Source organism: Pseudophryne corroboree, unplaced genomic scaffold, assembly GCF_028390025.1.
Source record: "Pseudophryne corroboree isolate aPseCor3 unplaced genomic scaffold, aPseCor3.hap2 scaffold_1009, whole genome shotgun sequence".
NCBI lineage: Eukaryota > Metazoa > Chordata > Amphibia > Anura > Myobatrachidae > Pseudophryne > Pseudophryne corroboree.
This window is the reverse complement of record NW_026967636.1, coordinates 124,862-139,574: the sequence shown is the minus strand read 5'-3', so window position 1 is coordinate 139,574 and position 14,713 is coordinate 124,862. Positions and strand designations below refer to the sequence as shown.

The following is a 14,713-nucleotide window of genomic DNA, read 5'->3' as shown; positions in this document are numbered from 1 at the left end:
TGGTTCCAGCCAGTATCCACTCCGTACCAACAACAGTCTGGTTCCAGCCAGTATCCACAGCAGCCGTTTTATCTTCAGCAGCCCAGCCTTTCCTGGAACACCAGCTGGTACGATCCTGGGTTCTCTCCATTGCTACAGTCAGGCCTGGTAAGGACTTTCCAACTAGAAGATTATAAGAACTGTCTCACACTACCAGTGCCTGTGGCCCTTGCCACCCTGTAGTACCCAGGAATTGTATTTATCCTCTGTTGACTTTTAGGTTTCCTTTACTGCTGCTGTGTTACGGAGTTTGTCATAATAAACATCATTGACTTTTATCCTGGTTGTCGTGCTCACGCCTTCGGGCAGTTATTCTACATGTTACTTACATGTCTAGGGGTCTGATACAACCTCCCAGGTTCCGTTACATCTCAGCCCCTACAACTGAGGCTGCCTCCCGTCAGCTCAGGCCCTCAGTTGTGACACTCGACTGCATAATTTGTGTTTCCCCTGGTCGGCTCTCATATAATTAAGATCTCTTTGTCTCAGGTCTCTCTCCAGCCTAGTTTGCTGTCTGTTTCCACTTCTCTTTTTTTGAGCCGCTCCCTTCTATGCCCTTGCGCACTATCCTGACTTCTCCCGTCTGCTTACTTTGTGCCTTCCAACGCACAATGCGAACTACAGGTAGTGCTGCAGGGCCCACACCCTTTTAGTTGCCTTACAGAGCAGCTCTGGAGCTGTTACAGTGCCCACCTGCTGCAAGAAATCAGCTTGAATGTTCTTCGTTGATTGATGGAAGAAACATCTTACAAAAACTCTCCAGATTATTGACTTTTTATAGTTTTTCTAGGAAACGTTCTAGATGAATGCTTATTAGCGTTTGTCAGAATGTACGTTTGCCAAGTGTCACTGTGGCGCAATCAGTTAGCGTGTTCGGTTATTATCCAAAAGGTTGGTGGTTCAATCCCACCCAGGGACGTAATTTACCTTGTTATCAGATTTTGGTGATCTTTAAGTAGACAAGTCAAAATTTCAAACCCCCCTCTTGTGGTGTAGGGTACCTGGCCTTCTCTGATGTAATCAGAGTTAGATTTGATTAAGTGATTTTATAAAAAAAACAGCTAGGAAGCACAATTTAGCAGTGGGTTGCAGAGAAAAAGAAATATGCTGGCAAAAAAATCCAATTGAGTGATTAAACAGCTCTTCATTTTCTGGCTTTATTTTTATGCTAACAAATTAGTTCTCTGAAAAGTGTCCACAAAGCCAAGTATCTGATTAACACCTTTGTAGGGATGGTTTTTCACCTATTACTAAATTAAACTTGCTTCATTGGAAAGGCAGCAAGATGCATCGTCATTTCAATATCTACTGAAATAATACAGGTTGACACCAGGAAACATTAACGCCACTGCATCCTTGCTGCTTTCTCATGTGGAAGTCTGTTTAATGTGAAAACAAGGTGATATCTAATTAGCACACAGGTAAGGAATTAAGAAAATCTTTATTTAAGGGTGAAGATGTTTCTCACAAAATCGTTGCCCCAATGCATCATTGAAATTCAAGCTGGAAAGATGATTTTAATATATCACTTGTACATTTTGTATTGCTCTTCTGGTGACAATGTAGTTTGTTTTTGTCAATTACCATTTTAATAATAGGGTAAAGAAAATTAAGTGGATTTTTGAAAGAAAACAATACTGTCAATATACTATTAAACAAATTAAAATGGTAAAAGTTATTGTACTTTAAGTAAAAATAAAAGAGCTAAAATATCAATCCCGATTTTGGATTACTTTAATTAAAAAAAATGCATATAGCAGAGGATAGTTTCAATCTGCCTACCTCTGGGTTATCGGCCCAGCATGCTTCCATTGCAGTACTCTGCTGCACATGTAAGTGCAAGAGATCCTGAAGCACTCACTCATCATGGGAAAGTACCAACGTGTTTCTTCGTTGGTTGATGGAAGAAACATCTTACTAAAACTCTCCAGATTATTGACTTTTTAAAGTTTTTCTAGGAAACGTTCTAGATGAATGCTTATTAGCCTTTGTCAGTATGAACTTTTTGCAAAGTGTCTCTGTGGCGCAATCGGTTAGTGTGTTTGGCTATTAACCAAAAGGTTGGTGGTTCAATCCCACCCAGGGATGTAATTGACCTTGTGATCAGATTTTGGTGATATTTAAGTAGACAAGTCAAAATTTCAAACCCCCTGTTATGGTGTGGGTACCTGGCCTTCCCTGATGTAATCAGAGTTAGATTTGATTCAGTGATTTTATAAAAACAGCTAGGAAGCACAATTTAGCAGTAGGTTGCAGAGAAAAAAAGTATGCTGGCAGAAAAATCCAATTGAGTGATTAAACAGCTCTTCATTTTCTGGCTTTATTTTTATGCTAACAAATTTGTTCTCTGAAAAGTGTCCACAAAGCCAAGTCTCTGATTAACACCTTTGTAAGGATGGTTTTTCACCTATTACTAAATTAAACTTGCTTCATTGGAAAGGCAGCAAGATGCATCCTCATTTCAATGTCTACTGAAATAATACAGGTTGACACCAGGAAACATTAACGCCACTGCATCCTTGCTGCTTTCTCATGTGGAAGTCTGTTTAATGTGAAAACAAGGTGATATCTAATTAGCACACAGGTAAGGAATTAAGAAAATCTTTATTTAAGGGTGAAGATGTTTCTCACAAAATCGTTGCCCCAATGCATCATTGAAATTCAACCTGGAAAGATGATTTTAATATATCACTTGTACATTTTGTATTGCTCTTCTGGTGACAATGTAGTTTGTTTTTGTCAATTACCATTTTAATAATAGGGTAAAGAAAATTAAGTGGATTTTTGAAAGAAAACAATACTGTCAATATACTATTAAAACAAATTAAAATGGTAAAAGTTATTGTACTTTAAGTAAAAATAAAAGAGCAAAAATATCCATCCCAGTTTTGGATTACTTTAATTAACAAAAAAAATGCATATAGCAAAGGATAGTTTCAATCTGCCTAGCTCTGGGTTATGGGCCCAGCATGCTTCCATTGCAGTACTCTGCTGCACATGTAAGTGCAAGAGATCCTGAAGCACTCACTCATCATGGGAAAGTACCAATGTGTTTCTTTGTTGGTTGATGGAAGAAACATCTTACAAAAACTCTCCAGATTATTGACTTTTTAAAGTTTTTCTAGGAAACGTTCTAGATGAATGCTTATTAGCCTTTGTCAGTATGTACTTTTTGCAAAGTGTCTCTGTGGCGCAATTGGTTAGTGTGTACGGCTATTAACCAAAAGGTTGGTGGTTAAATCATACCCAGGGACGTAATTGACCTTGTGATCAGATTTTGGTGATATTTAAGTAGACAAGTCAAAATTTCAAACCCCCTGTTATTGTGTAGGGTACCTAGCCTTCTCTGATGTAATCAGAGTTAGATTTGATTCAGTGTTTTTCTAAAAACAGCTAGGAAGCACAATTTAGCAGTGGGTTGCAGAGAAAAAGAAATATGCTGGCAAAAAAATCCAATTGAGTGATTAAACAGCTCTTCTTTTCTGGCTTTATTTTTATGCTAACAAATTTGTTCTCTGAAAAGTGTCCACAAAGCCAAGTCTCTGATTAACACCTTTGTAGGGATGGTTTTTCACATATTACTAAATTAAACTTGCTTCATTGGAAAGGCAGCAAGATGCATCCTCATTTCAATGTCTACTGAAATAATACAAGTTGACACCAGGAAACATTAACGCCACTGCATCCTTGCTGCTTTCTCATGTGGAAGTCTGTTTAATGTGAAAACAAGGTGATATCTAATTAGCACACAAGCAAGTAATTAAGAAAATCTTTATTTAAGGGTGAAGATGTTTCTCACAAAATCGTTGCCCCAATGCATCATTGAAATTCAAGCTGGAAAGATGATTTTAATATATCACTTGTACATTTTGTATTGCTCTTCTGGTGACAATGTAGTTTGTTTTTGTCAATTACCATTTTAATAATAGGGTAAAGAAAATTAAGTGGATTTTTGAAAGAAAACAATACTGTCAATATACTATTAAAACAAATTAATTGGTAAAAGTTATTGTACTTTAAGTAAAAATAAAAGAAGCAAAATATCAATCCCAGTTTTGGATTACTTTAATTAACAAAAAAAAATGCATATAGCAGAGGATAGTTTCAATCTGCCTACCTCTGGGTTATGGGCCCAGCATGCTTCCATTGCTGTACTCTGCTGCACATGTAAGTGCAAGAGATCCTGAAGCACTCACTCATCATGGGAAAGTACCAATGTGTTTCTTCGTTGGTTGATGGAAGAAACATCTTACAAAAACTCTCCAGATTATTGACTTTTTAAAGTTTTTCTAGGAAACGTTCTAGATGAATGCTTATTAGCCTTTGTCAGTATTTACTTCTGCAAAGTGTCTCTGTGGCGCAATCAGTTAGTGTGTACGGCTACTAACCAAAAGGTTGGTGGTTCAATCACACCCAGGGACGTAATTGACCTTGTGATCAGATTTTGGTGATCTTTAAGTAGACAAGTCAAAATTTCAAACCCCCTGTTATGGTGTAGGGTACCTGGCCTTCTCTGATGTAATCAGAGTTAGATTTGATTCAGTGATTTTATAAAAACAGCTAGGAAGCACAATTTAGCAGTGGGTTGCAGAGAAAAAGAAATATGCTGGCAAAAAAATCCAATTGAGTGATTAAACAGCTCTTCATTTTCTGGCTTTATTTTTATGCTAACAAATTTGTTCTCTGAAAAGTGTCCACAAAGCCAAGTCTCTGATTAACACCTTTGTAGGGATGGTTTTTCACCTATTACTAAATTAAACTTGCTTCATTGGAAAGGCAGCAAGATGCATCCTCATTTCAATGTCTACTGAAATAATACAGGTTGACACCAGGAAACATTAACGCCACTGCATCCTTGCTGCTTTCTCATGTGGAAGTCTGTTTAATGTGAAAACAAGGTGATATCTGATTAGCACACAGGTAAGGAATTAAGAAAATCTTTATTTAAGGGTGAAGATGTTTCTCACAAAATCGTTGCCCCAATGCATCATTGAAATTCAAGCTGGAAAGATGATTTTAATATATCACTTGTACATTTTGTATTGCTCTTCTGGTGACAATGTAGTTTGTTTTTGTCAATTACCATTTTAATAATAGGGTAAAGAAAATTAAGTGGATTTTTGAAAGAAAACAATACTGTCAATATACTATTAAAACAAATTAAAATGGTAAAAGTTATTGTACTGTAAGTAAAAATAAAAGAGCAAAAATATCAATCCCAGTTTTGGATTACTTTAATTAACAAAAAAAATGCATATAGCAAAGGATAGTTTCAATCTGCCTACCTCTGGGTTATGGGCCCAGCATGCTTCCATTGCAGTACTCTGCTGCACATGTAAGTGCAAGAGATCCTGAAGCACTCACTCATCATGGGAAAGTACCAATGTGTTTCTTCGTTGGTTGATGGAAGAAACATCTTACAAAAACTCTCCAGATTATTGACTTTTTAAAGTTTTTCTAGGAAACGTTCTAGATGAATGCTTATTAGCCTTTGTCAGTATGTACTTTTGCAAAGTGTCTCTGTGGTGCAATTGGTTAGTGTGTAAGGCTATTAACCAAAAGGTTGGTGGTTCAATCCCACCCAGGAATGTAATTGACCTTGTGATCAGATTTTGGTGATATTTAAGTAGACAAGTCAAAATTTCAAACCCCCTCTTATTGTGTAGGGTACCTGGCCTTCTCTGATGTAATCAGAGTTAGATTTGATTCAGTGATTTTATAAATAACAGCTAGGAAGCACAATTTAGCAGTGGGTTGCAGATAAAAAAAATATGCTGGCAAAAAAATCCAATTGAGTGATTAAACAGCTCTTCATTTTCTGGCTTTATTTTTATGCTAACAAATTTGTTCTCTGAAAAGTGTCCACAAAGCCAAGTCTCTGATTAACACCTTTGTAGGGATGGTTTTTCACCTATTACTAAATTAAACTTGCTTCATTGGAAAGGCAGCAAGATGCATCCTCATTTCAATGTCTACTGAAATAATACAGGTTGACACCAGGAAACATTAACGCCACTGCATCCTTGCTGCTTTCTCATGTGGAAGTCTGTTTAATGTGAAAACAAGGTGATATCTAATTAGCACACAGGTAAGGAATTAAGAAAATCTTTATTTAAGGGTGAAGATGTTTCTCACAAAATCGTTGCCCCAATGCATCATTGAAATTCAAGCTGGAAAGATGATTTTAATATATCACTTGTACATTTTGTATTGCTCTTCTGGTGACAATGTAGTTTGTTTTTGTCAATTACCATTTTAATAATAGGGTAAAGAAAATTAAGTGGATTTTTGAAAGAAAACAATACTGTCAATATACTATCAAAACAAATTAAAATGGTAAAAGTTATTGTACTTTAAGTAAAAATAAAAGAGCCAAAATATCAATCCCAATTTTGGATTACTTTAATTAACAAAAAAAATGCATATAGCAAAGGATAGTTTCAATCTGCCTACCTCTGGGTTATGGGCCCAGCATGCTTCCATTGCAGTACTCTGCTGCACATGTAAGTGCAAGAGATCCTGAAGCACTCACTCATCATGGGAAAGTACCAATGTGTTTCTTCGTTGGTTGATGGAAGAAACATCTTACAAAAACTCTCCAGATTATTGACTTTTTAAAGTTTTTCTAGGAAACGTTCTAGATGAATGCTTATTAGCCTTTGTCAGTAAGTACTTTTGCAAAGTGTCTCTGTGGTGCAATTGGTTAGTGTGTAAGGCTATTAACCAAAAGGTTGGTGGTTCAATCTCACCCAGGAATGTAATTGACCTTGTGATCAGATTTTGGTGATATTTAAGTAGACAAGTCAAAATTTCAAACCCCCTCTTATTGTGTAGGGTACCTGGCCTTCTCTGATGTAATCAGAGTTAGATTTGATTCAGTGATTTTATAAAAAACAGCTAGGAAGCACAATTTAGCAGTGGGTTGCAGAGAAAAAAAATATGCTGGCAAAAAAATACAATTGAGTGATTAAACAGCTCTTCATTTTCTGGCTTTATTTTTATGCTAACAAATTTGTTCTCTGAAAAGTGTCCACAAAGCCAAGTCTCTGATTAACACCTTTGTAGGGATGGTTTTTCACCTATTACTAAATTAAACTTGCTTCATTGGAAAGGCAGCAAGATGCATCCTCATTTCAATGTCTACTGAAATAATACAGGTTGACACCAGGAAACATTAACGCCACTGCATCCTTGCTGCTTTCTCATGTGGAAGTCTGTTTAATGTGAAAACAAGGTGATATCTAATTAGCACACAGGTAAGGAATTAAGAAAATCTTTATTTAAGGGTGAAGATGTTTCTCACAAAATCGTTGCCCCAATGCATCATTGAAATTCAAGCTGGAAAGATGATTTTAATATATCACTTGTACATTTTGTATTGCTCTTCTGGTGACAATGTAGTTTGTTTTTGTCAATTACCATTTTAATAATAGGGTAAAGAAAATTAAGTGGATTTTTGAAAGAAAACAATACTGTCAATATACTATCAAAACAAATTAAAATGGTAAAAGTTATTGTACTTTAAGTAAAAATAAAAGAGCCAAAATATCAATCCCAGTTTTGGATTACTTTCATTAACAAAAAAAAAATGCATATAGCAAAGGATAGTTTCAATCTGCCTACCTCTGGGTTATGGGCCCAGCATGCTTCCATTGCAGTACTCTGCTGCACATGTAAGTGCAAGAGATCCTGAAGCACTCACTCATCATGGGAAAGTACCAATGTGTTTCTTCATTGGTTGATGGAAGAAACATCTTACAAAAACTCTCCAGATTATTGACTTTTTAAAGTTTTTCTAGGAAACGTTCTAGATGAATGCTTATTAGCCTTTGTCAGTATGTACTTTTGCAAAGTGTCTCTGTGGCGCAATTGGTTAGTGTGTAAGGCTATTAACCAAAAGGTAGGTGGTTCAATCCCACCCAGGGACGTAATTGACCTTGTGGTCAGATTTTGGTGATATTTAAGTAGACAAGTCAAAATTTCAAACCCCCTCTTATTGTGTAGGGTACCTGGCCTTCTCTGATGTTATCAGAGTTAGATTTGATTCAGTGATTTTATAAAAAACAGCTAGGAAGCACAATTTAGCAGTGGGTTGCAGAGAAAAAAAATATGCTGGCAAAAAAATCCAATTGAGTGATTAAACAGCTCTTCATTTTCTGGTTTATTTTTATGCTAACAAATTTGTTCTCTGAAAAGTGTCCACAAAGCCAAGTCTCTGATTAACACCTTTGTAGGGATGGTTTTTCACCTATTACTAAATTAAACTTGCTTCATTGGAAAGGCAGCAAGATGCATCCTCATTTCAATGTCTACTGAAATAATACAAGTTGACACCAGGAAACATTAACGCCACTGCATCCTTGCTGCTTTCTCATGTGGAAGTCTGTTTAATGTGAAAACAAGGTGATATCTAATTATCACACAGGTAAGGAATTAAGCAAATCTTTATTTAAGGGTGAAGATGTTTCTCACAAAATCGTTGCCCCAATGCATCATTGAAATTCAAGCTGGAAAGATGATTTTAATATATCACTTGTACATTTTGTATTGCTCTTCTGGTGACAATGTAGTTTATTTTTGTCAATTACCATTTTAATAATAGGGTAAAGAAAATTAAGTGGATTTTTGAAAGAAAACAATACTGTCAATATACTATTAAAACAAATTAAAATGGTAAAAGTTATTGTACTTTAAGTAAAAATAAAAGACAAAATATCAATCCCAGTTTTGGATTACTTTAATTAACAAAAAAAAAGCATATAGCAAAGGATAGTTTCAATCTGCCTACCTCTGGGTTATGGGCCCAGCATGCTTCCATTGCTGTACTCTGCTGCACATGTAAGTGCAAGAGATCCTGAAGCACTCACTCATCATGGGAAAGTACCAATGTGTTTCTTCGTTGGTTGATGGAAGAAACATCTTACAAAAACTCTCCAGATTATTGACTTTTTAAAGTTTTTCTAGGAAACGTTTTAGATGAATGCTTATTAGCCCTTGTCAGTATATACTTTTGCAATGTGTCTCTGTGGCGCAATCAGTTAGTGTGTACGGCTATTAACCAAAAGGTTGGTGATTCAATCCCACCCAGGTACGTAATTGACCTTGTTATCAGATTTTGGTGATCTTTAAGTAGACAAGTCAAAATTTCAAACCCCCTGTTATGGTGCAGGGTACCTGGCCTTCTCTGATGTAATCAGAGTTAGATTTGATTCAGTGATTTTATAAAAACAGCTAGGAAGCACAATTTAGCAGTGGGTTGCAGAGAAAAAGAAATATGCTGGCAGAAAAATCCAATTGAGTGATTAAACAGCTCTTCATTTTCTGGCTTTATTTTTATGCTAACAAATTTGTTCTCTGAAAAGTGTCCACAAAGCCAAGTCTCTGATTAACACCTTTGTAGGGATGGTTTTTCACCTATTACTAAATTAAACTTGCTTCATTGGAAAGGCAGCAAGATGCATCCTCATTTCAATGTCTACTGAAATAATACAGGTTGAAACCAGGAAACATTAACGCCACTGCATCCTTGCTGCTTTCTCATGTGGAAGTCTGTTTAATGTGAAAACAAGGTGATATCTAATTAGCACACAGGTAAGGAATTACGAAAATCTTTATTTAAGGGTGAAGATGTTTCACACAAAATTGTTGCCCCAATGCATCATTGAAATTCAAGCTGGAAAGATGATTTTAATATATCACTTGTACATTTTGTATTGCTCTTCTGGTGACAATGTAGTTTTTTTTGTCAATTACCATTTTAATAATAGGGTAAAGAAAATTAAGTGGATTTTTGAAAGAAAACTATACTGTCAATATACTATTAAAACAAATTAAAATGGTAAAAGTTATTGTACTTTAAGTAAAAATAAAAGAGCAAAAATATCAATCCCAGTTTTGATTACTTAAATTAACAAAAAAAAATGCATATAGCAAAGGATAGTTTCAATCTGCCTACCTCTGGGTTATGGGTCCAGCATGCTTCCATTGCAGTACTCTGCTGCACATGTAAGTGCAAGAGATCCTGAAGCACTCACTCATCATGGGAAAGTACCAATGTGTTTATTCGTTGGTTGATGGAAGAAACATCTTACAAAAACTCTCCAGATTATTGATTTTTTAATGTTTTTCTAGGAAACGTTCTAGATGTATGCTTATTAGCCTTTGTCAGTATGTACTTTTTGCAAAGTGTCTCTGTGGCGCAATCAGTTAGTGTGTTTGGCTATTAACCAAAAGGTTGGTGGTTCAATCCCACCCAGGGACGTAATTGACGTTGTGATCAGATTTTGGTGATATTTAAGTAGACAAGTCAAAATTTCAAACCCCCTCTTATTGTGTAGGGTACCTGGCCTTCTCTGATGTAATTAGATTTGATTCAGTGATTTTATAAAAAACAGCTAGGAAGCACAATTTAGCAGTGGGTTGCAGAGAAAAAAAATATGCTGGCAGAAAAATCCAATTGAGTGATTAAACAGCTCTTCATTTTCTGGCTTTATTTTTATGCTAACAAATTTGTTCTCTGAAAAGTGTCCACAAAGCCAAGTCTCTGATTAACACCTTTGTAAGGATGGTTTTTCACCTATTACTAAATTAAACTTGCTTCATTGGAAAGGCAGCAAGATGCATCCTCATTTCAATGTCTACTGAAATAATACAAGTTGACACCAGGAAACATTAACGCCACTGCATCCTTGCTGCTTTCTCATGTGGAAGTCTGTTTAATGTGAAAACAAGGTGATATCTAATTAGCACACAGGTAAGGAATTAAGAAAATCTTTATTTAAGGGTGAAGATGTTTCTCACAAAATTGTTGATCCAATGCATCATTGAAATTCAAGCTGGAAAGATGAATTTAATATATCACTTGTACATTTTGTATTGCTCTTCTGGTGACAATGTAGTTTGTTTTTGTCAATTACCATTTTAATAATAGGGTAAAGAAAATGAAGTGGATTTTTGAAAGAAAACAATACTGTCAATATACTATTAAAACAAATTAAAATGGTAAAAGTTATTGTACTTTAAGTAAAAATAAAAGAGACAAAATATCAATCCCAGTTTTGGATTACTTTAACAAAAAAAAATGCATATAGCAGAGGATAGTTTCAATCTGCCTACCTCTGGGTTATGGGCCCAGCATGCTTCCATTGCAGTACTCTGCTGCACATGTAAGTGCAAGAGATCCTGAAGCACTCACTCATCATGGGAAAGTACCAATGTGTTTCTTCGTTGGTTGATGGAAGAAACATCTTACAAAAACTCTCCAGATTATTGACTTTTTAAAGTTTTGCTAGGAAACGTTTTAGATGAATGCTTATTAGCCTTTGTCAGTATGGACTTTCGCAAAGTGTCTCTGTGGCGCAATCAGTTAGTATGTACGGCTATTAACCAAAAGGTTGGTGGTTCAATCCCACCCAGGGACCTAATTGACCTTGTTATCAGATTTTGGTGATCTTTAAGTAGACAAGTCAAAATTTCAAACCCCCTCTTATGGTGTAGGGTACCTGGCCTTCTCTGATGTAATCAGAGTTAGATTTGATTCAGTGATTTTATAAAAACAGCTAGGAAGCACAATTTAGCAGTGGGTTGCAGAGAAAAAAAATATGCTGGCAGAAAAATCCAATTGAGTGATTAAACAGCTCTTTATTTTCTGGCTTTATTTTTATGCTAACAAATTTGTTCTCTGAAAAGTGTCCACAAAGCCAAGTCTCTGATTAACACCTTTGTAAGGATGGTTTTTCACCTATTACTAAATTAAACTTGCTTCATTGGAAAGGCAGCAAGATGCATCCTCATTTCAATGTCTACTGAAATAATACAGGTTGACACCAGGAAACATTAACGCCACTGCATCCTTGCTGCTTTCTCATGTGGAAGTCTGTTTAATGTGAAAACAAGGTGATATCTAATTAGCACACAGGTAAGGAATTAAGAAAATCTTTATTTAAGGGTGAAGATGTTTCTCACAAAATCGTTGCCCCAATGCATCATTGAAATTCAAGCTGGAAAGATGATTTTAATATATCACTTGTACATTTTGTATTGCTCTTCTGGTGACAATGTAGTTTGTTTTTGTCAATTACCATTTTAATAATAGGGTAAAGAAAATTAAGTGGATTTTTGAAAGAAAACAATACTGTCAATATACTATTAAAACAAATTAAAATGGTAAAAGTTATTGTACTTTAAGTAAAAATAAAAGAGCCAAAATATCAATCCCAGTTTTGGATTACTTTAATTAACAAACAAAAAAATGCATATAGCAGAGGATAGTTTCAATCTGCCTACCTCTGGGTTATGGGCCCAGCATGCTTCCATTGCTGTACTCTGCTGCACATGTAAGTGCAAGAGATCCTGAAGCACTCACTCATCATGGGAAAGTACCAATGTGTTTCTTCGTTGGTTGATAGAAGAAACATCTTACAAAAACTCTCCAGATTATTGACTTTATTAAGTTTTTCTAGGAAACGTTTTAGATGAATGCTTATTAGCCTTTGTCAGTATGTACTTTTGCAAAGTGTCTCTGTGGCGCAATCAGTTAGTGTGTACGGCTATTAACCAAAAGGTTGGTGGTTCAATCCCACCCAGGGACGTAATTGACCTTGTTATCAGATTTTGGTGATCTTTAAGTAGACAAGTCAAATTTCATACCCCCTGTTATGGTGTAGGGTACCTGGCCTTCTCTGATGTAATCAGAGTTAGATTTGATTCAGTGATTTTATAAAAACATCTAGGAAGCACAATTTAGCAGTGGGTTGCAGAGAAAAAGAAATATGCTGGCAAAAAAATCAAATTGTGTGATTTAACAGCTCTTAATTTTCTTGCTTTATTTTTATGCTAACAAATTTGTTCTCTGAAAAGTGTCCACAAAGCCAAGTCTCTGATTAACACCTTTGTAAGGATGGTTTTTCACCTATTACTAAATTAAACTTGCTTCATTGGAAAGGCAGCAAGATGCATCCTCATTTCAATGTCTACTGAAATAATACAGGTTGACACCAGGAAACATTAACGCCACTGCATCCTTGCTGCTTTCTCATGTGGAAGTCTGTTTAATGTGAAAACAAGGTGATATCTAATTAGCACACAGGTAAGGAATTACGAAAATCTTTATTTAAGGGTGAAGATGTTTCTCACAAAATTGTTGCCCCAATTCATCATTGAAATTCAAGCTGGAAAGATGATTTTAATATATCACTTGTACATTTTGTATTGCTCTTCTGGTGACAATGTAGTTTTTTTTTGTCAATTACCATTTTAATAACAGGGTAAAGAAAATTAAGTGGATTTTTGAAAGAAAACTATACTGTCAATATACTATTAAAACAAATTAAAATGCTAAAAGTTATTGTACTTTAAGTAAAAATAAAAGAGCAAAAATATCAATCCCAGTTTTGATTACTTAAATTAACAAAAAAAATGCATATAGCAAAGGATAGTTTCAATTTGCCTACCTCTGGGTTATGGGTCCAGCATGCTTCCATTGCAGTACTCTGCTGCACATGTAAGTGCAAGAGATCCTGAAGCACTCACTCATCATGGGAAAGTACCAATGTGTTTATTCGTTGGTTGATGGAAGAAACATCTTACAAAAACTCTCCAGATTATTGATTTTTTAATGTTTTTCTAGGAAACGTTCTAGATGTATGCTTATTAGCCTTTGTCAGTATGCACTTTTTGCAAAGTGTCTCTGTGGCGCAATCGGTTAGTGTGTTTGGCTATTAACCAAAAGGTTGGTGGTTCAATCCCACCCAGGGACGTAATTAAACTTGTGATCAGATTTTGGTGATCTTTAAGTAGACAAGTCAAAATTTCAAACCCCCTGTTATGGTGTAGGGTACCTGGCCTTCTCTGATGTAATCAGAGTTAGATTTGATTCAGTGATATTATAAAAACAGCTAGGAAGCACAATTTAGCAGTGGGTTGCAGAGAAAAAAAATATGCTGGCAGAAAAATCCAATTGAGTGATTAAACAGCTCTTTATTTTCTGGCTTTATTTTTATGCTAACAAATTTGTTCTCTGAAAAGTGTCCACAAAGCCAAGTCTCTGATTAACACCTTTGTAAGGATGGTTTTTCACCTATTACTAAATTAAACTTGCTTCATTGGAAAGGCAGCAAGATGCATCCTCATTTCAATGTCTACTGAAATAATACAGGTTGACACCAGGAAACATTAACGCCACTGCATCCTTGCTGCTTTCTCATGTGGAAGTCTGTTTAATGTGAAAACAAGGTGATATCTAATTAGCACACAGGTAAGGAATTAAGAAAATCTTTATTTAAGGGTGAAGATGTTTCTCACAAAATCGTTGCCCCAATGCATCATTGAAATTCAAACTGGAAAGATGATTTTAATATATCACTTGTACATTTTGTATTGCTCTTCTGGTGACAATGTAGTTTGTTTTTGTCAATTACCATTTTAATAATAGGGTAAAGAAAATTAAGTGGATTTTTGAAAGAAAACAATACTGTCAATATACTATTAAAACAAATTAAAATGGTAAAAGTTATTGTACTTTAAGTAAAAATAAAAGAGCCAAAATATCAATCCCAGTTTTGGATTACTTTAATTAACAAACAAAAAAAATGCATATAGCAGAGGATAGTTTCAATCTGCCTACCTCTGGGTTATGGGCCCAGCATGCTTCCATTGCTGTACTCTGCTGCACATG

General features: G+C 35.4%; 2 non-coding genes across 2 annotated transcripts; both read left to right on the top strand.

Moving 5' to 3' along the window:
* Positions 1-2,053: 2,053 nt before the first annotated feature.
* Positions 2,054-2,127, top strand: TRNAN-AUU (transfer RNA asparagine (anticodon AUU)). Its single transcript has one exon. It is a non-coding gene; the product is annotated as a tRNA-Asn (tRNA).
* An 11,595-nt stretch (positions 2,128-13,722) lies between these two features.
* Positions 13,723-13,796, top strand: TRNAN-AUU (transfer RNA asparagine (anticodon AUU)). Its single transcript has one exon. It is a non-coding gene; the product is annotated as a tRNA-Asn (tRNA).
* Positions 13,797-14,713: the final 917 nt, after the last annotated feature.